The sequence below is a fragment of the Aythya ferina genome (genome assembly GCF_964211825.1).
Source record: "Aythya ferina genome assembly, chromosome: 7".
Classification (NCBI taxonomy): domain Eukaryota; kingdom Metazoa; phylum Chordata; class Aves; order Anseriformes; family Anatidae; genus Aythya; species Aythya ferina.
This window is the reverse complement of record NC_140302.1, coordinates 15,222,487-15,246,539: the sequence shown is the minus strand read 5'-3', so window position 1 is coordinate 15,246,539 and position 24,053 is coordinate 15,222,487. Positions and strand designations below refer to the sequence as shown.

Here is a 24,053-nt window from a genome sequence, read left to right as displayed (position 1 = left end):
TCAAAAACCTCCTGTCCTTCCTTCTCTCCTTACACCTCTTGTATTAAATTGGCCTAAAAATGTATATTGCCTCAAAGATGTCTGTAAATTAAGATGGTCTCGCTGTTATTCCTGGTGCTAAGCAGGGTGCCCTATTACTATCTTGTAAACCTCCAATCATGAGACCTATTACACAATATGCAGACAGTCTGTTTTTAGACATTTTCATTTGTTAAGCAGATGCATAACCTGCATGTATGTTTGTGGCTTGTTGCCACAGGTCTTCACTTCTCAAATCCGTGCTCCGCTTGTTTTCCCTTGTGCCCTTCAGTGCACCTCAGCACTCTAATATGTCTCAGGTTCTTGCTTCTGGTGTCTCATCTACCTGACTGCTGTGCTTAGTACACACCAGCTCTCAAGCAGAAACGAGCATTTTCACTTCTGCATTACCATGATTAACTTTGCACCCAGTACCTTGGTAGAAAAAGGAGTGCCTGGCCAAACTGTACCTCTAACCACCCCACCCTCTCCTATGGTACCACAGTATCCCCTGAACTCTGGTTGTCATTACAGTCTCCCACAGGCTCCTCCTGACAGCAGGAGTTGCAGGTATGAGCATTAGCAGGCACTAATGAGGACATCTGAACTGGGTTAATGGTGATTTTTCAGCTGTTGAACCAATCACCGGACTATGAAAGCCGTGAGGTGGATTAGCAAGGTATTTTACTTAACACTGAAGAGCAAGGGTGGCACTGCCTGTGGCTGGTAGGGTGGCTGTATGATTCCTCATAAAGTGCTTTATGCTAGAACAAAACGTAGATATTCTACCCTCATTAGGAGTAGGGTTTATAATATATATGCAATTAAACTTTTAAATATTCTTCTGTATGTTGCTAAATACCTTTAGTTCTACTGAATGGATAGGTTGTGGCTGTTGTGAATTGGTCTGGCTATTTGGAAGTGGGAAAGGAGCATTGTAGTAGAGATCTTTTTTAATTTATTTTTTTTTTTCTGTATTGAAAATACAGAGAATAGAATGAATTCTTTGTGAAATTTGGATGGACAATTCCTTCAAAGGTGCTGGAGGAACTGCAGGGGATTCCCTTTCTTGCTTCACATCATAGCATGGTTCCGTGTGTTTGTCTCATGAGAAACAGAGCAGCTCTGTTTGACTGATACCCTACTTTTCTTTTGAGACTGTTTAAAGTAAGATTTTATTTATTTATTTATTTATTAACCTCCCGCCTTTCTGTTATTAGGACCGTGTAGCCATTGAGTAGGTATGTCCAGGTTGGCTGATACAAAGCAGGGAATGCTGATCAAATATGAGTAACTTGGATTAGCAGTAGGTATGCAACTTACTTAAGCCACCTAAATAATTATTTTACATCAAAGTATTTTCTAAGCAGGAATTCAAATTTAGTTGCTTGGAGTTTGCTATTACGAGGTTATGTGATGAATATGCATTGATTCACCAGAACTGTTATTTTACGCAATCACTTATTGTCATGTTTTTAGTTTTGATGTATTTACACTAATGTTTCTCTCTAGCATAGCTTGAATAAGATGGGATCCTTTGCCTTTCATTGCAATAATTAAATATTTATTTTGATTTTTTTCATAACTGGAGTAGTAATTACTTGTTGCAAAGCACTTTGATATGCTCTGCTCAGATGGAAGATGTTACAGAAAAATTCTGTTGTCAGAATTGAATGAAAGCTAGAAAAAACATAAGTAATAATGCAAATACAGGAATGATTTCACTGAATATATGCTTCTGTGTATAATTTCTCTGTGGCATTGGAGGTAAAATTAGAAAACCCAAGTTATTGGTGGTATTCCGCAAGTGACTGAGCCTATTGTACTGGTACTGTTCAGCCTCACAAAAATACCATGTTCCCAGCACTCGTCTGCTAGTTGTGATCTGAAGGTCATTTAAGGTCTGGAGCTGATAGAGGTTTTTTTGATTCACTGTGGGGGAGAATTGGGTTTTAAGTGATCTAAGACCTTCCTTTGCCCAGAAAAATGACTGCATTCCTTCTCCAAATACTTGGTGTGAATTATATTTAAACTCTGTAGCTGGCTAATAAACTTAAAACACTTTAATGTGTTTTTCTAGCAACACTGATTTAGTCAAGGCCTGTGGGATTCAGAAAGGGAAGTGTATGAGTGCGTCCACACACACATACATGTGTGGTGTGTGCATACATACAGTAGTGAAGCTTAAATTGTAACTTTAAGTATAGCTGCTGTTAATTTGATCGGTGTGTAGATGTTAATGTAAATCCCCCAGGATTTGTCCATAATGCATATATGAGAAACGCTTGTTTGCAGGTATATTTTATGTAATGAATAAGATGAAATCTGAACAATTTAAGACTTCTGAACTTTTTTTTCCCTTTCAGAATCTAAATAGCAAAGGTGTCTAAGATGTACACTTGAATTTATCTCATTGTAGTTTTAAATGTTGCCAAAGTAACTGAGTAGATTTCTTTATATATTTAGCACTAATTATTCTGTGTTGTGGATCAGTGATTTCAGAAAATTAATTCCACTGAACCAATCTCTATTGGCAAAAAGTATACATTTCATTGGTGATGCTGTGGTGATGCATCTTATTCATTACATAAAAATTTTCAGGCTCCTAATAATATTTTGCACTTGCTTATCTACTTGATTGTTCCCACTCTCCCCCACCGCCGAATATAGTAAACTTTTATCTACTCTTAGCCACCAGGATATGTCTAGATAGTCATAAAGGCCTCTGCTAGCCCCTCAGACTTCTGTAATTAAAATGGTTGGGGTTTAGTATCTTGTAAGTGGCTGTAGTGGCCCTAAGCATGCAAAGAAGGCACAGAAAATGAAGCATCAGGGTGGGAGCTCGGAGTGAGGGGAATGAAATAATCTAATGAATTAGAGAAGATGAACGAGGAAAATTAATATTAGTCCTGTTGGTTGTATTACAGTTGTACTACAGCTGGTTCCAGTTGGTTGAATATCTGATACAGTCAGTATCACATCTGTGCATGGAGTCATAGAGGAAAAACAGTATGTGCTCTGCCCTGAGGAACTTGCACTACAAAGACAACAATAGGGGAAGGAAAAGGAGTTAATGCTACTTACTGCTGTTGCTTTATGATCCGCTCCTCTCTTAATTACATATGTGCCTGTGAGAGCAGCTTTGATAAATACTGAGCTGCAAATTAGCAGAGGAGGCTTGAGGGTGCCTACAGACTAGGAAAAAGAAAGTGATGACTTTTGATTTACACTTGCTTGAAAAAACAGCAATACCTTTTATAATGGGCTGTGTGATGCGAAAGGACCAAACTAAGGCAGAAGGGGCAGTTGAACAGCTGGTGTAAGCCAGCATGGCTCATTGGCTTCAATGAAATTGAGTTGCTTGCTACCAGCTAAGGCCCGAAATTTCACTCAGGTATTAGGACAATGTATTTGATGTACCCTTTGATCATTTAAGTCAAATTGCATGAGTCATTACTCAGAGTGCAGAATGAAGTTGTTGTGGTTTCAAAAATCACTTGCTTCCCCATTAAAGTTCACTGAGATATTTGCCTTAAGAGTCCTGAAATTAAGAAACAATAAGTCCTAAATATCGCCCCTAAATAAATTTATAAGGGGTCAGAGGGAGCTGGCACACAAGACTGAAGTTTGAACACAAACTCATAATACTACTAATATTATATGTTAATGTTAACATATATGTTAATGTTAACTCATTCACTTTGTCTTGGTCCAAGCTATGTTTCCACCTGTTGCCTTTTTTTTTTTTCTGTAAATTCCTCCGAAACTTCCTAAATATAAACCAAATTCATTATGGTCTGTAAGCAGCATTTCAGCTTTGTAGGCTTGGGGATATTGGTCTAGTTAGTAATTTTGTGCTTTAGGTGCATTCATACAGATGGTGAGATAGAGCAAAAAGATTTATGTTTAGATTTATTGGGGAAGTCTATTTTTCCTCTTCTGGCTGACATCAATAGGGCTGTGTTTTCCATTCACTCCATCCCAAAGTGTGCCCTGAGAAAGTACGGAGAGGGCGCCAATTGCAGTTCTTCCTTCTAACAGGTCACAACCATATTGTTCCTGAACAATAAAGGTTTTATAAACAAAGTCTGACTAGAAAGATGGTGAGTTCTTATGCTACAAAGAGCTTTGCTGAAAGCAAAATAAGGCAAAAGAGAAACTGGGTAAGGTCTAGAAAAAGCTTTTAAAGTTAAATCCCAGATCTTGAGTAAGACATTGACCCATTGCCATTAGAACTGTGCCACCTGACGGCAGTGCTGAATTTGGTCTATTAATGTTTGTACTGTGTAGTGTATACACTTTAAAGTGAAAATAAGCTTGTAAGTACAGAAGTACTTAAGAAAACTGATTACTACTGACTTTAAAGGGATTGCTGAAATGTTTCAGGATAGACATATGCTTAGGCTTCTTGTTGAGGGTGTGAAAGAGGCTGTGAGTGATGCCCTTCTATTTGCATTGCCTATCATAGTCATCTCACATTACCTGAAGTTACTATTTCCAATGACCATCTGTCGCCTTTCATCACAAACTTAACACCACCCCTGGAAACTTGCCTCCTGGGGAGGCATGCTACAGTTACTCATAGTAATAACCTATATGGAATTATTTTTACAGTAGTGGACCTTGTTTCTTTGGGGTATGACTGTCTTTTTACTACACAACACACAGCATCTGGTATAACAGATGCCCTGTCTTTAAAGCAATCAGTCCCACTACTGGTTGGAGGGGGAGGGAGACACAGGTGGATGATATTTTGGGAAACTTTGGGGTGGTCCTGTATGGAGCCAGGAGTTGGACTCTGATCTTTATGGGTCCCTTCCAACTCAGGGTATTCTATGACTCTGTAATTCTAAATGCAGAGCATGAAAGGAAGCCTCTTGAATTCTGACTGTTGACATGTTGAAGTTATTCAGAAGTGTATATGTAATTAAAATCAAAAGTAATGCCAGTGAAGTAATCTGGTTAATTTGTCCTTTGTGTACAAATATTTACATGGTCTCTTTATCTAGGTATTATTCAGTAGGGGAAAAATTATTAGCATTTAAATCCATCCCACCAAAACCAAGGAGCTTTCCCTCTTCAGAGGTGTTCTGCAAATGTACATTGTTTTCCTCCCTGTTGGATATGTAGGTCTCTGTAAAAGCATACTCATATTACTTTGTTATATGAGCTGCTAAAGTTTTTCATGTTGGTTGCTGGTGCCCAGAGGACGAGTAATCAGTTATTAAGCTAATCAGCCTTATGCTGTAGCACATCAGTTTGATGAGGTTCGTGTTAAAAATCTGGCATAAGTATTTGTGACCTTCCTGTGTTAGCAGAATGTAATGCTTTCCATGAGAAGATCAACTTAACAAGCAGATTTAATCTGATGGGGGGGGGGGGGGGAAGGTCGGGAAGGGATTGAAACTTGCTGTGCTAGACCTCCACCTCCACAGCTATGGCAAGCCATTTTTATCAAACTAAAGTTTCAGTAAAGAACGTGGTCAAAATGCTAGGCAGTAAGGCTGTGTGCAACTGTTTGACATTAATATTTACTGGCTCTCACTTGTTAATGAGTGGATAACAAAAGATTAAAAGTATCCACTAGCTATTTTGTTTTGCTTTTAAACTAAATTTTAGAAGGGTCTTGGAAAAGACTTGTTAGTATGTGATATCTGTTTACTAAATGTGCCAAGCATGTTTTTAGACAAAAAACAGGAAACCTGGATAGGTCTGACAAATAATCATGTTGTGCAGAAAAATGCTACAGTTTGAGTTTCTGATTAGGTGAAGCTGAACTCCAGAGCCACTTGGGATTATGTTAGTTCCTAGTGAGAATGTGTATAGTATTTTTCTCAAGAAAGTAGATGTCAGTTTGTGCATCAGGCTTGCTTGGGGTGGAAAGTGGGGGCCATCCAGGTTTATCAAGTTGAATTTTGCATTCTGCAGCCTTAATCAGTCTGAAGGTAATTAGCAGCCTCTACACAATAAGGCCACAAGTCTTTAATCACAGGAGATGAGAGCAGTCACCCCCCAATCCTCAACACTTCAAGAAGTTTTCTCTTGCTTTTTTTTTTTTTTTGTGATAGGGCTTCAAAAGTCGCAAGATTGCTTTTCATGGTCAATAGTGTGTGAAGTATAAGCCATGTCTTGATGTGACAGACAAGGGACCACTGTTCAAGGACCCATTGGACCTGCTTTTTTAAATGCTGTCTTCTAACAGAATGGAGTCAACTGATGACTTTATTTGCTTTGAGTTGAAGCATAGTTCAGATCAGAGTAAAAAAAAGTTTTAACAAGTATGATTTTTGTTAAAAGGAAGTTTGAATTTTTTACAAAGCCTCTTAGTTCTTTTTAAAAGTTACAATCCTTTCTTATGCACAGCTAATGAGGAATGAAAGTCCTTTCACATGCCTAATACAGTTTAGTACAGTGTGTCTTGAAACTTAATGCTAACAGCCACAGGCTAAGCACTGGGAAACCTTTGGAAGGGGAAGAAAATAAAATCTCTCGAGGCTATTGGTCAAACTTTTTCAAAACAATTTGAAGCAGTACATTTAAATATCAGGTTTGTTCTCTTAAATAGAACTGAGAATTAGGTTGTACATCATCTTGCATTCTATTTTGCCTATCCTCAGATATCTATATTATTCCCACAATAGAGGGATAAGTATCTAAAATAGCTAGATGTTCCTTGAAATGCTTTTTGTGAAGGAAATATTGCTTCCTGGGTCTTTCTTACTCCTATTTTCCGTTTCTGGGGAGTGTGGCTGAAATCTGTATGTTTGCGCATTTCTAGTGGGTCTTGGTCTGTTGTTCATAGTATGTCCCTTCACCTGTTGATAGTATCAACAGTTCCAGGCTAAGAAAATTCTCAGTCTTAGAGCCATTTAGAGCTTCTGGATGGGACTGCCAGGGACAGAAGGTGATCTTACAGGCAACATGTTCATAGAGATTCCTTTCACTACGAATTTCCAGTATAAGCAGAACTGTTTCTTTGTAGGACAGGTTTCAGATGCCTTGAAGTGTGATCCTCAAGGCCTCCTAGTTATCATATTAGCCTGCGTTGGCTTCATTTTACTTCAGGAATTACAATAACAGAGAGAAGCTAATGGGCTTTCTCTGTTCAATTGTGCAGGAGTTCCTTGTTCCAGCAGGCACTATACCCAACTCTCCATCCATCCCTGTGCCTGTAGTCATCTGCTGCATGAGGAGGATTGCTTTCAGAAGGCGTTAGCTGGGGTAGCAAACTCTGTGGTGAAAGAGCACTGCACAGCACTACCAGCAACCATGGCATATGGTGATCTACTGCTCCTCTATAAGCAGTTCAAGTTGTGCTTTGCTTATTTCTCTTGTTTGGAGAGACAATTAATGTTGAAAGTCTCTTCCCTTCTAGGGGGGGTTGGCCTCTTTTTTTTTTTTTTTCTTCCTGTAATCAGTCTTTGAGATAAAGACAGTGAAAGTGAGAAAAGAAAAATTATAATTAGGAGGCTAAAACAAATGAAGTCAGTGTTCTGCCTCCAGAAGCTCAGCAGGCAGCCATCTATACTTGTAACGTGGGTGTATGTTGTATTTATTTGTCTGGATCACCAATGGATGTTGTCCTTGGACTATTGTTCTAATTCAGTAAGAATGCTGTCTCCAAGCTGTTTGACATCTTCTGTTTCTTCTAGAATTCAGGAGAGAGTGGGGATCATCAGATAATCACTTTGGGTTGCTGCAGGGAAGTTACCCTCATCGTAAGAGTATGGTATATGTTTGTTTTGGTGCATTGTTTGCTCCTGAGAAAAGGGCTAAGAAGCCCTGCTACATGCCCCCTTTCACTGCTTTTTGGTGTGTCCCCACTTCACGCACACTTGCATGGTCACTCCTTGCTTTGCAGTTCTCAGCTTTTGGAATGTGCACCCAGCAACAGTCCTGCTCCAGCTTTCTGTGCTGGCCTGAGTGGGCCGGGCAATTAGGTAAAACGCGTTCATGCATCCATAACAAAAAAGGCCCCATACAGAAACTTCAGCAATGCACTCTAGGAGCACTGAAAGAGACATTGCATTCCTCCTGTCGTATCAGTGCAGCAGTACACATTTTGAAAAGTTCCCCTAACATATCTTTAAACCATAGGCTGTGGCACTGGTTATAGCTTATTGTAATAATTCATACGTTCCAGTGAAGGCATTTTCTTCCTTTTCCTCTTTTTGTGCTACTGGGGAAGATATGACATGCATCTACATACACACAAAAAAAAATTGCAATTAAATGACATTAAGGGTTTGGCTAAGGCCACACAAGCGGAGTTAAGACTGATATTCTGTCATTACCTCAGCTCATTACATCTTGTTTGTTTGTTACTTGTACGGTCCCAAAGATAACCCTTCTGTCTGGAGAATCCTGTACTACCTGGAAACAAAGGGAAGTGTTACGCTGTAGCTTTATCTCTGAAATCTTAGTGCTTTGCCAACTTTCCTCAGTGTTACCATAAAACAGTTTTTGGTGACTTATATGTATTAATGGCATTAATTAAACTATCAGCCCAGCTGAATGGGAGAAAATGTGTCTTCTGAACTTGTTTCTTGAATAGGAGTAAATGCCTCATTAATCTTAAGCATCAACCAAGAACACTGTGTTTGTTAGATAGAATAATAAATGACTTTACAGGAAATACACAATAGCAGATGCTGGAATGCATCCATTCATTAGTCACTGTGCATAAATATCCCCTTATTTCCATGAAGAGACATTTAATGGAGGGCCGATCTGACAAACATGCACAAGCTTTCACTCACTCACTGAGAAAATGGAAGGGAGAAAATGTCATACAAATTTGCCCGCTGAACACAAAGCATCACATACCTTATCATGTGTGCTCTTCCTGCTCCTTGACTTTGTTTCATCAGATTGAAATGTAGCAAAGGGAAAACTTTTGGACAGGTTTCAGAAACCTATGAAGCATTATAGTTATTTCTGCCTCTTGGTTACTAAGTCTGTTTCAGTAGTATGTCATCTTGGAGACAGTCACCAACTTCACTCATATTAATACAGACTCGAATCTGGGTTTGCTGTCTGGTAAAGTCAAGGAAAGCTATTTGCTTATAGAAAAATAGTGTTGAGTTGTGTTTTGTATTTTTTTTTTTTTTAAATCAGCACCTCCCAAGACAGTAAGAAACAAGCTCATTTCAGTGAATAGTAGTTTATATATAAGCATGTTCCCTACCCTCCTGCTTCTGTTTTCTGTCAACTTCTGTAAACTTGTATTTATTCTCTAGTCTTGTAACATAACTGAGCCAATGAAGTGCCTCTGGCCAACAGGTACAATCTACAATTGTTTAAAAAAAAAAAAAAAAAAGTCAAGCCCATATACTAATTGTGCAGAGGGAAAAGCAAAACAATCAGTCAGAACTCCTGTTTTTCTTGGACCGTTGATTCAACGTACAAGAATGTTAGATATGTTACAGGAGTGCCTAAATACATGCAAGTTGCTTCGTATGCTCCCTTGTTTCTCAATCCATCCCTTAATGAAACTTGACAAAAGGGTTATATTTTAGCATACTATTTCTTAGAAAATGTTAACAGAGCGTTTGTATGTCCTTTTGTGTTTGAGATCTGTTTGGTTTCTATGGCTAAATTGACCAGAAAGACAAGGCAACCTTGATTTATGAAACAAATTCTTAAGCTTGCGATTACACTGTGTACCAGAGGTATTGCTGTGCTGTAACAGTACCCATCCCACTTGGGAATACAGAAGTCTTCCATGTAAGCATGCGGGTGCCTTAAACCCACGTGTTCTTCATTGGTGTTGCAGGGTTTCATGCCAGAATGCTAACCGGGGTACAAGGATTTTAGCTTGCATGGGCTCAGCTTGGCTGCATAGTATGTGGGAAGAAGTTTAATTTCCTATACTTGAATTTTCTGAGGATGTATGGATTTGATAACTTGCTAAGAGGCCTCACTGGTCACAGGGATGTTGGGAGATGTGCAGGGACTTCATGTATGATTTAGCACATCTTTCCCATCTGAATAGAAAGCTTGTCAACCTTTTATGGTACTGTTACATCAAGCATATTAGGGAAAAAAAAAAACATGCTGGGTACTGTGGTAACTTGGGAGACATCACTTTACATTTCTACAGCCTGAAATTGTGGTCATTGCTCAGAAGTCCTACTTGTATGAACAAGAATCAGTTTGCTTACAGAACTAGAGCTGTACTTCAGCAGTGAATTACTAACAAAGTCAAGGGAGACGTCATGCTCAAAAGGTGATAGACAATGAATGATGATAGCAGTCTAAGCTTTCAAAGGTGGCCAGTGTTATTCTGATGCTCAGCTGAAATATCGAAGAGTTTAGTGTTCCTGAGAACAAGGCCCATTTCCATTGCTACAGAACTACTGCTAAACTTCTTGCATGTTACGAAGATGCAAATTTATTTTTCTGTCCGTTTATTTCACCATTAAGATCCCAGGGGAATCTCACTGGTAAACTAAAGAATTTTAATTTTTGTCAGATTCCCTTTTAGTGTAGTTTACATTTTTCCTGCATTATGTTTCTGGTGTGGTTCTGTGTGGGTAGGTGTACTGGTACTGGGATTTTAGTGTTCCATGTGAAGCTAACTAGACAGTTGACATCCTTCAAAATCTGTCTCACTGTGTGCTATAATTGCATTTCTATCCCAGCTGCAGCTACATTTCTGTGACTATCTGAAACCCTTTCACTATATGCAACTCTAAACTGAATTGCATCAAATGTAACTATCTTAGCATTGCTGAGGCAGCTGTGCAGTTAATAAAACCTAGCATTACCCTTCTCTCCCATGGGGTGGGTCATGCTGCATGATGGCAGTGGAACATTTCCACTGTTGGTCCCAACAGGTCAACTGTAGCTGGAGCCAGAAAACTGATTCTGGAAGAGAAGGGCAGAATCATTCTTTATAACTGGAATGCCGGGTGGGAATCCTTCGGCCTCCATCTGGAACAGCTTTGACCAAACAAAGGCCACAGATCTGCCTGCACTACAGTTGGTGGGAATACTGCCACAGAATTCCTTGGGAGCAACATTAGGCTTCGATTATGGTCACAGCAAGAGAGTAGTACATGTACAGCTGCCAAAAAATATTAACAAATAATTCTAGAAATGTTTGTCTCTTCTTTCCTTTATTTTTATTTTACTTTAAAGCAACTAGCAGAAAAGCTTTTGCCTGTCAGGAAGGAGAATTATAAAACTTAAAACCAAAATATCAGGCCCCAGCTCCCTCTGCTTACAGAGAGACAGGTTAGGAAAGGCATGGCTTGCAAAGTACTTTGAGCCACTGTCCCCTCTTCCAGATGTAGAGTTGAGCCTTGACAGCCACCGGTGTTGCCCCCAGCACTCCCTGGGAAGTATGGCATTGCTGAGTGCAGCATGCCTTGGCCTTTCGCTCTCCTTGCACAAGGGCCTGTGCTGGGTCTGCTCAAGTTTGCTTCTTTTGTGGCCAGATATACTGCTGGAGTGAGCTCAGCAGCATAATAGTGTAAGATGTAAAGGGCAGGGGCCAGAGAGCACTGGCACCTCTCAGATAGCCCCTTCTCACCAGGGGCATCTCATCATGCACTTGATGCATCTGCTCCCTGTTCTGTGCATTAGCTCTGCTTGTGCCTTGTTTTATGAGTGTTTCACAGCACGAGTGCTCTGAACAGCTTTCTCAAGCTATAATCTTGATGCTCTAGCTTTGCAAATCAGGATACCCTTAACAACGAGGAGAAGAGTATAAAGCGGAGTTTGTGGATGCTGAATTGTTCCCTGCCTGACCCAATTAAATGTTTGGGTGGGGCCTAGACCTTTCTGGATGCTAATTGGAACAGAAATTAATATATAGTACAGCAGGAAGAACTTACTGCAGAAAATCTTTCCTGAAAACACAGTGTGGACAGATTTAATTCCACTAGATTAATTTAAAAGGGAAAATGGCATCAATTATGTTACATAACTTCCTACAGTTATGTGTTGGTAACAAATGTAAAGTGTTATGCTCCTGAGGTCAGCAGAGTTTTTACCATTAACTTAAATGCAAGTACAATAGGATTTTTAAAATGCTTTGTCTACAGACGTCCATAATTATTCCTTTCCTGTGAGGCCTTTTAAGAAAGGACCATAACATAGATTTTTCTTCTTTCATAAAAATTAATTCAAGACGCTTAGAGATGCCTCTTTCTTTGTAATTTCTCTAGCTGTATAATCCAGGCTTTAATGCTGACCACAGTGTGAGAGCTCAAGTCTGGAGTGCTTTGTATTTTGTCCCATGATGTTTCTTTCCTGAACTACAAAGGAGAGGCCTTTCCCAAGGTGAAAAACCAGAAGTGTGGTCCTGCTAGTCTAAAGGTGGGTCAGAGTAGTCAGTAAGGTATGAGGAGAAGAAAGCCAAAGGCCCAAATTGATGCTGTCTTTTCTTATTTTGACTGAGAATGTTTTATGTAGTTAGTGGGGAAAACATAAGCGTATAAACAGCTGTTGACACCAAAGAATCCTTTGCAACTAGATTAAATTGCTTTCATTTCTAATTCTATAAAAGACTATTCAGAAGACTATAGAAATTAGTGAGCAATTTTTGATTGCTCAGTATCTTTGCTTCCTCTCAGCCTAGGGAAAGTGAGTGTAAAACCAAATCAACTTGACTTGCTAGGGTTTTTGCTTTGCAGTTGTGAAAAGTGGCACAAGCTTTGGAGCAAGTCAGAATGTAGCTACAGCTCTCTTACAACCAAGATTGCTCAGGCCAGCTGTTAGGAGCCAGCAGGAAATTGCTGTCGATATAGAAATTAGTGATTTGTTTTCTAAGTTTTGGAAGTATACTTTTTCCCACCTTGTTGGAAAGGGTATGTTCACTCATACACTCCTCATTCTCTATGCTTACATAGAATTTATTTTATTTCTTTATTTCTTAACTGATCTATCACTTGGCTTTGCAAAAAATAAGGTGCTATGAAACATGATGCCACAAAAATATGCTTACACAAGGGTAATGAAGGGAGAAAACCTACAACCAAACTACTTGGTCTAGTATAGTTTGCCAGCATGCTGTAGGATATGAGGACTACCTATGGTGTCTGAGGACATCAATGTGTAATGTAGATGTTTAATGCTAGTCAGCTTCATATTAAGTAGATAAGACAGATTAGGGTATGTGTATATCTAGATGCACTTGCACAGGACCCCTTTCCACTCATGGTTCTTCAGTGACTTATTATGTGGCTCAGAAAGCTGTATGACACCATGGTTTTTATCTTGCATATATGCAAAGATTCATACACTCTTACATATCTGTTTTGCCTTGTCAATTGGCATGGTATTTAGGCTGTTGTATGCTCTCCTAAAGAAATGCACACAGAATTGCTGCAGCCGTGCATGATGTGCTGTCAGTTGCAGGCACTGCCTGTATGTCTGTGTGCAGAGTGCTGAGACTGATCTCACTTGGTGCTACACTGTGCACCTTGAGCTCTGCTCTTAACCACACAGCGATTAGTCCAGCTGTGCTGGTCAGGATTTTGCCTTGTCTGCCTGCTCTCCAGAACTGAATCCTGACAGCTTGGGACTTGGACAGACCCAATACACATCCCTAACATGGAGTCATGAAAGATGGTGTGGTTTGCTTCCACATCCTCTTACCCTGCTAGCAGCTAGCACAGATGCACAAACAAAGCCTGTGACTAAGCGTCACTTCGACTTGAATTCAGCAAAGCGCTCATTCAGGCTTAATCTTAAGCACATGGATAATCCACTGCTATTGAGCGACTTAAATACACTATCTTTCGGGGAACTAAGTATGTGCTTGGATGCTGAAATAAAATCTTTTTTTCTCCAAATAAATTCATGCCTAGCTATAAGTACAAAAAAATGCTAACGTACATGGCTAATGATGCTCTAGCCAGAATTACTCATCGTTGCAGCTGTACATCAGAGTGTAATTTTAATTAGAGTTTAATTATCTTTTCATTTATTTTCTTCAGCTAGTAAATTTATACCTTGCTCTAAGTTTTCCTGTGAGTATAAATTAAAGCAACATTAATAACATTATATTTGTCCTAATTTGTGTATCTGCATTTATTTATCTGTTTTTTATTAGTCATAATTAAGTATGTTTGGAGAGATCAGGCAACTAATCTATGTATAGTAGAAAATAATGCTAGGCAATATCATTATAATAATAAGACTTTCTGGTTTACCGAATGGGAATAAAAATATAAATTTGTGATTAGGGTTCGTAAAATATTGAAAATATTAATTTGAGGAGAAGCTGTCCAAATAGCAATTAAAATAGAAAAAAAAAAAAAAAGACTATTTGACATTGGAAGTTGTTCTAAAATGATCTTGATTTTTTGTTCAAAAGTTGCCCATTATGGAAATTAATGCCAACTTAATTTACAATTATTTAATACTTCATTATGGAAATTTATCTCTTCTGGAAATATTTGTGGAGAAAAAGTTCAATTCAAGCATTTTTTTTACCAACTTAGGGGAGTTCAAGTTCTGCAGTTTTTTAATGGAATGAGTTATTTCTTAGATGTATTGCCACACTAAATAATTTAAGAATTTGTATTTCTGCTGACACATCTCCTTCAGTCCAACTGCCTTAAAATCATTCAACAATGTATGAGAAAAGTGGAAAACTATTATGAGCCTCATTGTATACAGCAGAAAACTCAGGTATGGGAAAAACAAGGCACAATGGGTTCAGATAAAGTGACCGATAATTTGAATGATCATGTTTTTGTATGCTTTACTTAAAATGTCTTAAGAAGTAGCTTATCTGTACTGGAAATGTATAAACTGTTTCTTTTGTCTTTCTGTAGTCTGTGGATCATTTCAAAGCATTGCTTAGCCAGCATGCAGATTAGGGATGGGCGGCTCTATTGTGTTACTTCTGTTTTGTAGTTCAGAGTTACTCTCCTTGCATGCCTGAGTCAGCTGGCCTCACTTCTCTGAGGCATCAAAAAGTTCACAAGACACGTTCTTCTTTTGTTCTTTGCTTCAAATTTTATAGATTTTGGATGGCTGCTAATGTAGGAGGGCTGAGTGTCTTAGATACACATCATTCAGGGAGCAATAAATATACATGTAAAGTCCTGCCCCCTCCCCCCCCCGCCCCCCTTTATTTTCCATATTATTAAAAAATAGTCCCTGATTGTACCCTTCCCATTTAACTCTAGCCTCTCTCAGGTAGCAAGACTTGCTGAGGAGCTAGCAACCTTACTCCCCATATGGCAGAGTGCCTCAGACAGGGACATGGTATGTGGTCATAGACTGCCTCTGCAGAAGGCATGGGATTCTTGTGGATTCTTGGTTTGGAGGTGGGTGGGCAAGGTGACGGACTGCAGGGGCCAAGTGATGCTGGGGACCAAGGCTAATTGTTACACTTGCATTTCTGCAAGCTGTTCTATGACTGGAGGATTGTACAGAATAACATGTCTAGGAATAGTGAAAATGTTTTTCTTTTGAAGGATAAGGTCAACACAGTAAGATACATGGTTGATGTTTACTGAGATTCTGTTGTCTGTCCTGTATGGCCAGCAAGTGATAGTAGGATGGTGTTAAAGTTCTGGCTCGTAACTCTAGAACTTTAACAGAGTGCCTCTGACTAAATTTGACTGTATTTCTCCAGGCGGTCACGAAGTTGGCCACGAAATAGATGTATTGCAATGATAACCCTAAAGTAACAACAGCCTGTGCCTCCTATAAGTGGTAGGGTGTGCTTTCTGTTCTCCAATTTAGTGGAGCCGTTAAATGTTGTGTCTCTTCAGAATCGCGTAACACAGAGAGCAGAAATGGGGCAAGCCAGGTTTACAGAACTTTTGCAAATGTTTTAAACATTTTCTTTTCTAAGCCACACAAGTCTTGCCTGAGGCACCATTCCTAAAATTAGGCTTCTGAAAGATTTATTGACTGCTTTTGGAATTCAGTGTAGCCGTCTTTTTGCTCATTCACATAATGAGACAGTTGTGAAACCCTGACTCAGGGGCAAACTAAGCCCTCTTCAGAATGGGGACAAACGGGAACGTGTGGTCACACACATGCTCCTTCATCCTAGAACTGAGGCTCTGTATGCTGCACAGGCCATGCTGGAGAAGGGCTACAGGCAGCAGCCCAAGCTCCCTGCTACATGCACTGTGAGGACTGCTGAAGCCCACAGGTACTCTTGGAACAACTGGTGCTATGTATGGAATAAGGAGCTGCAAAGGCATGCAAAAGCAGATCTGTGTGGTTGCTTGTGACTACCCTGTCCCCTAACACAGCTTGTGCTTGCCTGTTGTGACATTCTGATCTTTCTCATTTAATTGCCTCTGTGTTGGCTCTGGCTCATGGTAGGGGGTGATTAGAGAACCAAGTTCCCCTGCTGTGTTAAACAGTCTCGTCTTAAGTGACGTGTACCAAGTGCATTACATCCAGTGTTGTGTACTTCACACAGGAAAAGACTGCAACAGCATTTGAGGCTGTTTCAGTTGTTGCAGTTGATTGGAGCTAAAAGACCAGAACTTCCTGCTGCTACTGCCACTCCCATCCCCAAGCTGTTTCAATGACTTGTTTTGCTGGACTCAGCCCCCCTCTGGGTTGTTTACTCATCAAAATTGCTTTTGTGATATAGAGGATGTCTAATGCATTTCAAAATGTGAAATAATCTTCAAACCAGATCCAGCAAAGGGTCTGTATTTGTTCACGCAGTTTCTGTACCTATGATACTTTTCCAGTAAAATCTTTCAATACACATTCTGAAACTCATTGTGTGTTTTTTTTTCTCCTAACACTGTCAGCCATAAGATTGATTAGATTCAGGTGACTTGAAGGAAGTAAAGCTGCTTCTACTCTGCACCTAATTCTTTCCCTTTTGTCTTCCTGTGCAAATACAAATAACTAATGCAGGCGAACAGTAAATTGCACTGAGCAGTGGAAGTGCTAAATGGTAGCAACACTTAAAACATTGCTGAAATTCAAAAGAGCAGCTGTTAGACATTTAAACCTATCATTCTCTTCTGAACATACATCAAATTTACTTCATAGCACTGTCATAAAAATGTATGAGAATGTAAATGCTTGAGTGACCCATTAATCTTTTGAGTAGTAAACATAAAATCTTCTTAACCCCAGTGATGATATAACCATACTTTATTTTGAATGAAGGCTTTATCATAGAAGTGAAGATGTTCTCTGTCTTTCCATGGTGTATAAATAAAAACAAATTAATATTAAAGTCTGATGTCTATGAAAAGTGTACCATTATATTGATTGCAATATGAAGATATATGCAGTGAACAAAACTACGCTCAATTTCTGATAAGCACAGAAAATCTAATAATAAATACACAAAGAGCATTAGCTCATTACTCATTGACAGCAATCACCAGTCTGATGCTGTTATCATTATTATTTACTAACTAATGCAATAATGAGTGTTGTTCTTACAGAATTGTCCATAAAACCTTCCATTTTATGTCTCAAATAATAAACCTGTCTTTTTAAGTTGTGTTTTTGTGGTGAAAAACACCCTTAAATATTGGAACTGTTGATTGTTCAACTCCATACATAAACCACAGTCAGTTTGTTTCTAAGCAGGCAAAACTTGCATTTATATCAAAGTTAATTTTGCTTTTTTAAGGACTTAGAAAAATGTATCTTTTGGCTCTGATTTTATTAGAGTAACTTTTGGAACATTGCTATTCTTTCATTTACTCCTGGCACCGCACCCTTTTTCATATAACTTCCAATGCCTCTTGAAGCCCCGTTTGAAAGACATCGTGACATCTTGTCTAGCCCTTAAAGGTGAAAGACATTGTGAGAAGAAAGTAGTTTGTTGTTCATGAGCAGAGCTAGATCTAGCCTTGATATAAGTAGGAGAAATTCCATTAAACTTCTGAAGTTGTCCAGTTCAAAGTGTTGTGCCCACAGGGTAAAGAACTGGGAGAGTTGGAAAACTTCTGTTAAATAATCAGTTTCATTCTCCCGCCTAGCAGTAACACTGAGATTTCTTAAGCAATAGGACTTCATGTGTGGGGAATTTAATTTATTCATAAAACACTTGAAAAATGTTCAAGTAAGCTTGGGAGAATTTGGATCCATCACTTTGGAGGTGACTTCGATGAGGGGAAAAAAAAGTTAAAAATGATAAATGAAATAGTCTAACAGATTGAGATGATCTGTATTAATGTAACTGTAGATGCAAACCAGGCTACATATTCTATGACAAGTATATGTCCCTAATAAAAATAATAAATAAATAAATCTCATGTTTGCTATCTTGATCTTTCCATTATTCCTTCAAGCTGTCTCTGAAGGACAACCTGTTGTATTAACTCTCCTTTTGAAAAAAAGTAGGTCTTGGTGAACAACAGACTACAAAGTGTAGGGACCTTAACTAACTCAAAAATAAATAAATAAATAAATTACTGTCTGAATCTGAAAAATGTACTTTAACTTGAAAGGCGGGTTGCAAAAATCAAGCCATGGAACAGAAGCAATACATTAGAAGGCAGGGTCAGCCCAGGTTTTCATGTGTTTTGAGTGCTCCCTTTGAAAGTGGCATGTGAGTCAAACCAAAATATCACTGATGTGATAAATTTATAGTCTGTCTCATCTTTATTTATATTAATATACTGCTGTGTAGCTTTTGAACCAAGGGATGGTATGCTAGAATGAAGCACTGTCTTTATGGAGTGTTGGGGTTGAGGACGGTAGGCTGGAGGAGCAGAGTAAATACCCCTTAACAGCCAGATCAGGGCCCAGGTTAACAGTATGTTTGTTTATACTGTAGTATGAAGTGCTACAAAATCAGGTCACAGCAAGTTAAATCAGGTATTGTGGGTAAAAGACTAGTTAGGTAAGTGGTGGAAGGGAAAGATAAGGGAGGAAGGGTGTAGGTTTTTTTCTGCTAGGTTCCCCAAATCTTCCTGCATCCTAGTTTCCCAGTTGCACATCGGTCAGAGGAAACTTTCCCTTCACTCATTCTTCCTTTACTGTAGCACAGAATGTTGTTACTTTCAGCAACGAGGTCAAAATAAAAAAAAAAATACTCTTCTTTATCTGTGGGCACAGGAATCAGTTTTGCCAACAACTGTGGCAAAACACTTTTTTCCACTATTATATTTACTCCTTTCATAAAGCCTGAGTTAAGATAATTTTGAGTTTACTCACAGATTTCCAAGTGGCCTTCCTCTTATTCCACTGCTTTGTTACTATGGGGTCGGTCTGGGAAAGAAATAAAGGGAAAAATGATAATGTTATGCTGAGCGTACATATAAAATTATATGAAGTGTAGGACAGATATCATTGCTGTAAGAAACCATGTTTGTTTAAAAAATATTCATTTTTTACTTTCCTTTTCAAAAAATGTCCAAGCATATTTGATAGTATTGTAGTGTTCACGGTGGATCTATGTACATTCCACGTTCCTGGGGAAGTTCCAAAAAACCCAATTCTTAAATAAGCTCACATGACTCATACCACCTGCAGGATACAGCTGAGAGATGTTAAAATGCCTGCCAGTGAGGTTGGTGACAATCTGAGCATATTTGATGAGGTTCTGGGAGGCCTAAGCCACAATTCTGAATAGGATGTCTCCAAGACTAAGATGGCAGTACGCAAATGAAATGTCTTACAACAGGATAAAGTCTGGAGGAATCAATTTGATTTCTCACTCTGGCTGTGAGTGCTTTTGCAGTCCTTGAGCGCTCACAGAAAAGTATCGCTGTTACTGGAAACACACTCAGGAGTTCAACAGAATGTATATTAACTGAAAATAAAGAACTGCAGATAACAAATAGATCTGAGTCAACAAGCTGTTAGTAAGATCGTGTTAATAAATGACACAGCTGTCTGAATTTTGATACCAATCTTTCACACACTGTAATTGAGACTGAGGTTTTATATCCAATGCCTTCATGAGCTTCCACCTTGGCATGCCTGAGCTTGCATGATATTTCGTGTAGACCTCTGTGATGTGTATTTATTGAAGGCATGCATATCTTCTGTTGCCCATCAAAACAAGAACCCTGAACTCTAATTAAAAAATGACAACACTTAAAAATGTGTAACTCTGAAGATAAATGCTTTTAGCAGACTATTGTGTCATGCTGGAAAGAGTGCCTTCTCAGCAGAATTGCACATGAGCGTAGTGATGTACGTCTGATGCTTGTAGCTGGAGCTGGCCTAATGTCACTGCATGATAGTTCCTTGAGCAGTGCCTGGAAAATGGCTCTGTGGTTTTTCCCCTCAGCCCACTTCACAAAGGAAGAGTTCCCTTCAACAGCAAAAAATTGCATCCTCTTCCCATTGTAAAATCAAATATTTCTCCCACACTTACAAATATGTGAATGCATGCAAATATGTGGATGTGGCATCAGTTAGAGTTCTGCAGACTGAGTATATGCATACGTAGCTGTCGAACAGCATTGCAGTTGCACACAAGATTATCCCTCCGCTCAGATGTTTCCCAGCATGCCACAGGCTGAGGATACATAGACTTGTTATCTTGTCCCTTTGAGATGCTTCACCATTAGCATCACAAAGACGTGTCTAGGGCGACATGCCTATCTAATGTGGTCACTCTAATCATCCTGCCTTGGAGTTTGTGGGTGAATAAGGAAAGTGAATAGGGTAAAGGTTTTCATAGAATCATATTCTATGGTTTGGGTTGTAAGGGGCCTTAAAGATCACCTATTTCCAATTCCCCTTCCAGTAAGACCAGATTGCTCAAAGCCCCATCCAGCCTGGCCTTGAACACTTCCAGGGATGGGGCATCCACAGCTTCTCTGGGCACCCTGTGCCAGTGCCTCACCACCCTTGTGAAACTGTGAAGAATTTCTTCCTAATATCTAATTTCCTTACATCTGATTTTTTTTTTCATTGAAATTGTATTTATATTAGTTGTCAGTAGTCTGGGATTCCTTCACGTTAAGGTACCTCCTCTGACCGCCAAACATCCATAGAAATTCAGGTGTTTCTCTTAGCTGGGCATTTCCAACATTGTTCTGATTTTCTGTTCATTTTTTGGATTATCCCCAGTAGGCAATATCAGTGCAGAAAAACCCCGAGTGGTCCATAATTGTGGAAAGAAGAATACAAAAACAAACTTCTATCCACTCATGTATACATTTTTGCAGTTGCACATAGAAGGAAGGACAGGTCTTTTTTTTTCCCCATCTTTTCTTTTTTTTTTTTTTTACTAGCTAACGTAGTAAGTTATTGAATGCATTGACTCCGGTCTGTCTTGAAGTTCTGATAAATGCTAATCCATTACATACTTAAAGGCTACTGTGGCTCACTGTTGAGTATCAATTTCTTTTTTTTTTTTTTTTTTTCAGGCAGTTCATTTTGCTTTTTTTTTTTTTTTTTTTTCTTTTTGCTGAAGGCTAAGAGTTTTCTAGCAGAACAGTTTGTAGGAACAGTATTTTAATTAGGTATTGGAAATGTTCTTTAAAAGTAAAGCAGAAATCCATAGATGTGAGAATTTAGATCAGAAAACTAAATTTTAAGAGTTACACCTATCTAGTAAGGGGACAAAAACTTGTCTAAGGTCTAATCAAAATTGCCCAAATGCAACTTTTTTCTTTTACTGTGAAATACTTTGCAACAAACTATCTAAGACCAATAACTTTTTGCAGAAAGTACTTAGTTGGAAAATGTGAATTACGAGTAAATTAGAGAAAATCACTATCTGCTGCTGTGCAATTTGCTAGAATAAAAAAAGAGATGAAATGTATTGAATATGTTACTTGTTATGAATTATTTGCCCATTACAAATTGATGACCTGCTCTTCTCATGGATCCGAGCCATATAGTATTTCTCATTTTCTGTTCCTGTGCAGTTTATTAATATTCATTTTTTCCAGTTTCCCTTTACTTGTAAATCTTTCTTTTGCAAATGAAACAACATCTGCAGCTAGCTATAAATATTTATCACTTGAGAACAGTAATGACATAAAGACATCTGAAGAGTGAGATTGGAGGACAAATGGTGACTGGGGGTCATGGATGCTGCAAAATTTAGAAATGCTAAATCTAAAGTATAAGTTGACAAGAACCTATAATGTAAGGCAAACAATAGCTGATCAAAGTGGTAAAGCTTCTCATACTTACTCCTCACTTGAAGAAATAAGTTCTTAGTTATGATGGGAAACCCATTTTTAAAATAACTTTTCCTCCTCTTGTTTCTAAGCAATGTGATGGGCTACTGTGGCATGCACAGATAACTATATCCTTCCTTGAAATTTGTGTTTTCTTTCTAGGACAAAATACTTTTGCATGGACTGCAGAATATTTTCAGAGCAAATATAGCATTGATTTGTTTCTGACCATAAGTTTAGTCTGATCAAAAAACAGCTATAGGGTGGGACAGCGACCTTCACCCACGTATATCCCTCAGTGTTTAAGGATTCAGGCTGAGCCTTTCAAAAGTCCCTTATAAAATGAGTAGCTATAGCTAATTTGACCAGTCACTCCAAACTGAAACTTGCTGCAAATAAAGAATGATAATAAACATTCACTGGAAAAAAAATGGGGGAGGGCAGCACTAGCCTAATTTTTCTAGCTCTTTGCAGAGCCATTGCATTGGAGTTCCAGCTGGCCAGGTTGTTTTCAGATTGTCCTGATCAGCCTTTCTTGAAGAAACTGGATCCTTTGTAATGAGAATTTACAATCTGTCGATACCGAGAGTCCTTCACTTATTGAACAGACTTAGACACCTTTTTTGAAGCAGATTTTGCTCAGAAGGTCGAAACAAAGTCTGTGTACTTGGTCCTGAGCTCAGATGTTAATCTAATTCTATATGTGAAAGTGGGGTTTTCCAGAAAGTCAGGGTCCTGCTTAAGAGTGCTAACACAGGCAGAGCTCTTGTGACCCCACTGTGAGAAAGAACAAGGATTCAGACTGGCAATTCAGACAGAGCTGTGGGTCACGTCTGCAGGTCTGAAAGGGTCCTAGAGGATGCTGAGGCACCAATTTCCATGGCAATTGCGTGTTAGGATTAAGCTGTTGTTATGCTAGTAAAAATCCCTTCTTTTACCCCCTGTGGGTATTAACAGAAAGCAGATGTTGGAATCAGTCTGTAAAACAAAGATGCACTGGCAACAATATTTTCAAACCATGAGGACTCTCTTCTCATTGTTGTTGTCCTCTGAGTGCTTGGAGACTGTTCCTGTAAAGTCACTGCAGTCTCACTGGATTCAGGGAGAATGAGAAAAGTACTAAAGGCCTATTTCATCTGTTGTCTACCCAGTGTATTCTGGAAATACCGGAAAATCATTTGCAAGGTAAGACCTGAGCCATCAGCTGATTCCACTGAGACATTATTCCTTAACTTTTTGATGTATGCACAGATAAAAGTCCTTCCACGAGCAATTGTTTCCAGGGATAAGGGTTTATGAGTGAATCATTTCTCACAGTAATGACAAAATGCAGTCCCTGGTGAGCTAGCTATCCCTTAAATGGTTGCTATATGAAATGTCTTTTTTTCATCTGAAACTTAAAGGGGAATTTGGGGTACATGTAATTCCTCAGACTGGAATTTTCTCAGGACTTCTTGCTGGAGCACAAAGGAATTTACAGTGGTCACATTTGTCAAAACGTCAGCTCTATAAGACAGCATCTCTCTAACAGGCAATAGTTCATTTACCAGGCACATTTATTACTGGTTTATTCATGATTCAGAAGGTAAAACTGATGCTAAAGTAATGGCTTTAATCACTTCTTGCTACAGCAGGCACTTTCCTTAGAAACTCTCCAATCAAACATTTTTAACCAATTCTATTTAGGTATAACCTCTCCATGCTCAGGGAAATAGCTCAGCACCATTTTTTGAGATTTGGCTCATGGTTGAGATTTGACCTGTATTTGTCAGAGCAGTGTCTCAGTGCATCACTGAAATGAAATTTAGAAATGAAAGGAATGAATTCATGTCTATGTTGCTTATTCACTGAAGGCACATATATCATTATGAGGAGATGTGATGGAGGTATTTCTCTCTTGTATTTGGTCAAGCCACAGACATAGCCTTCCAATTATTAAAATTGTTGAAAACTTTGAAAACTACTAGCTGAAAGCACACGCTGCTT

The 24,053-nt window shown here is 38.8% G+C and overlaps 2 long non-coding RNA genes across 3 annotated transcripts in view; one reads left to right on the top strand and one right to left on the bottom strand.

Annotated features, from left to right (window-relative positions):
- The first annotated feature begins 698 nt into the window (after nt 1–698).
- Nucleotides 699–24,053, top strand: part of LOC311439623 — a 60,619-nt gene continuing 37,264 nt past the window's right edge. Inside the window, exons 1-3 of one of the 2 annotated variants that reach the window (XR_014694863.1) lie at nt 700–744; nt 1,239–1,328; nt 16,043–16,719. This is a non-coding gene — a long non-coding RNA (uncharacterized lncRNA). Of the gene's footprint in view, nt 745–1,238; nt 1,329–16,042; nt 16,720–24,053 lie in introns of those variants that run through there. The other variant, XR_014694862.1, reaches the window with a different exon arrangement.
- LOC311439622 overlaps nt 17,622–24,053 on the bottom strand; it is a 42,748-nt gene continuing 36,316 nt past the window's right edge. Inside the window, exons 3-4 of the long non-coding RNA XR_014694861.1 lie at nt 19,138–19,191; nt 17,622–17,762 (exon numbers count right to left, since the gene is read on the bottom strand). This is a non-coding gene — a long non-coding RNA (uncharacterized lncRNA). The remainder of the gene's footprint in view (nt 17,763–19,137; nt 19,192–24,053) is intronic.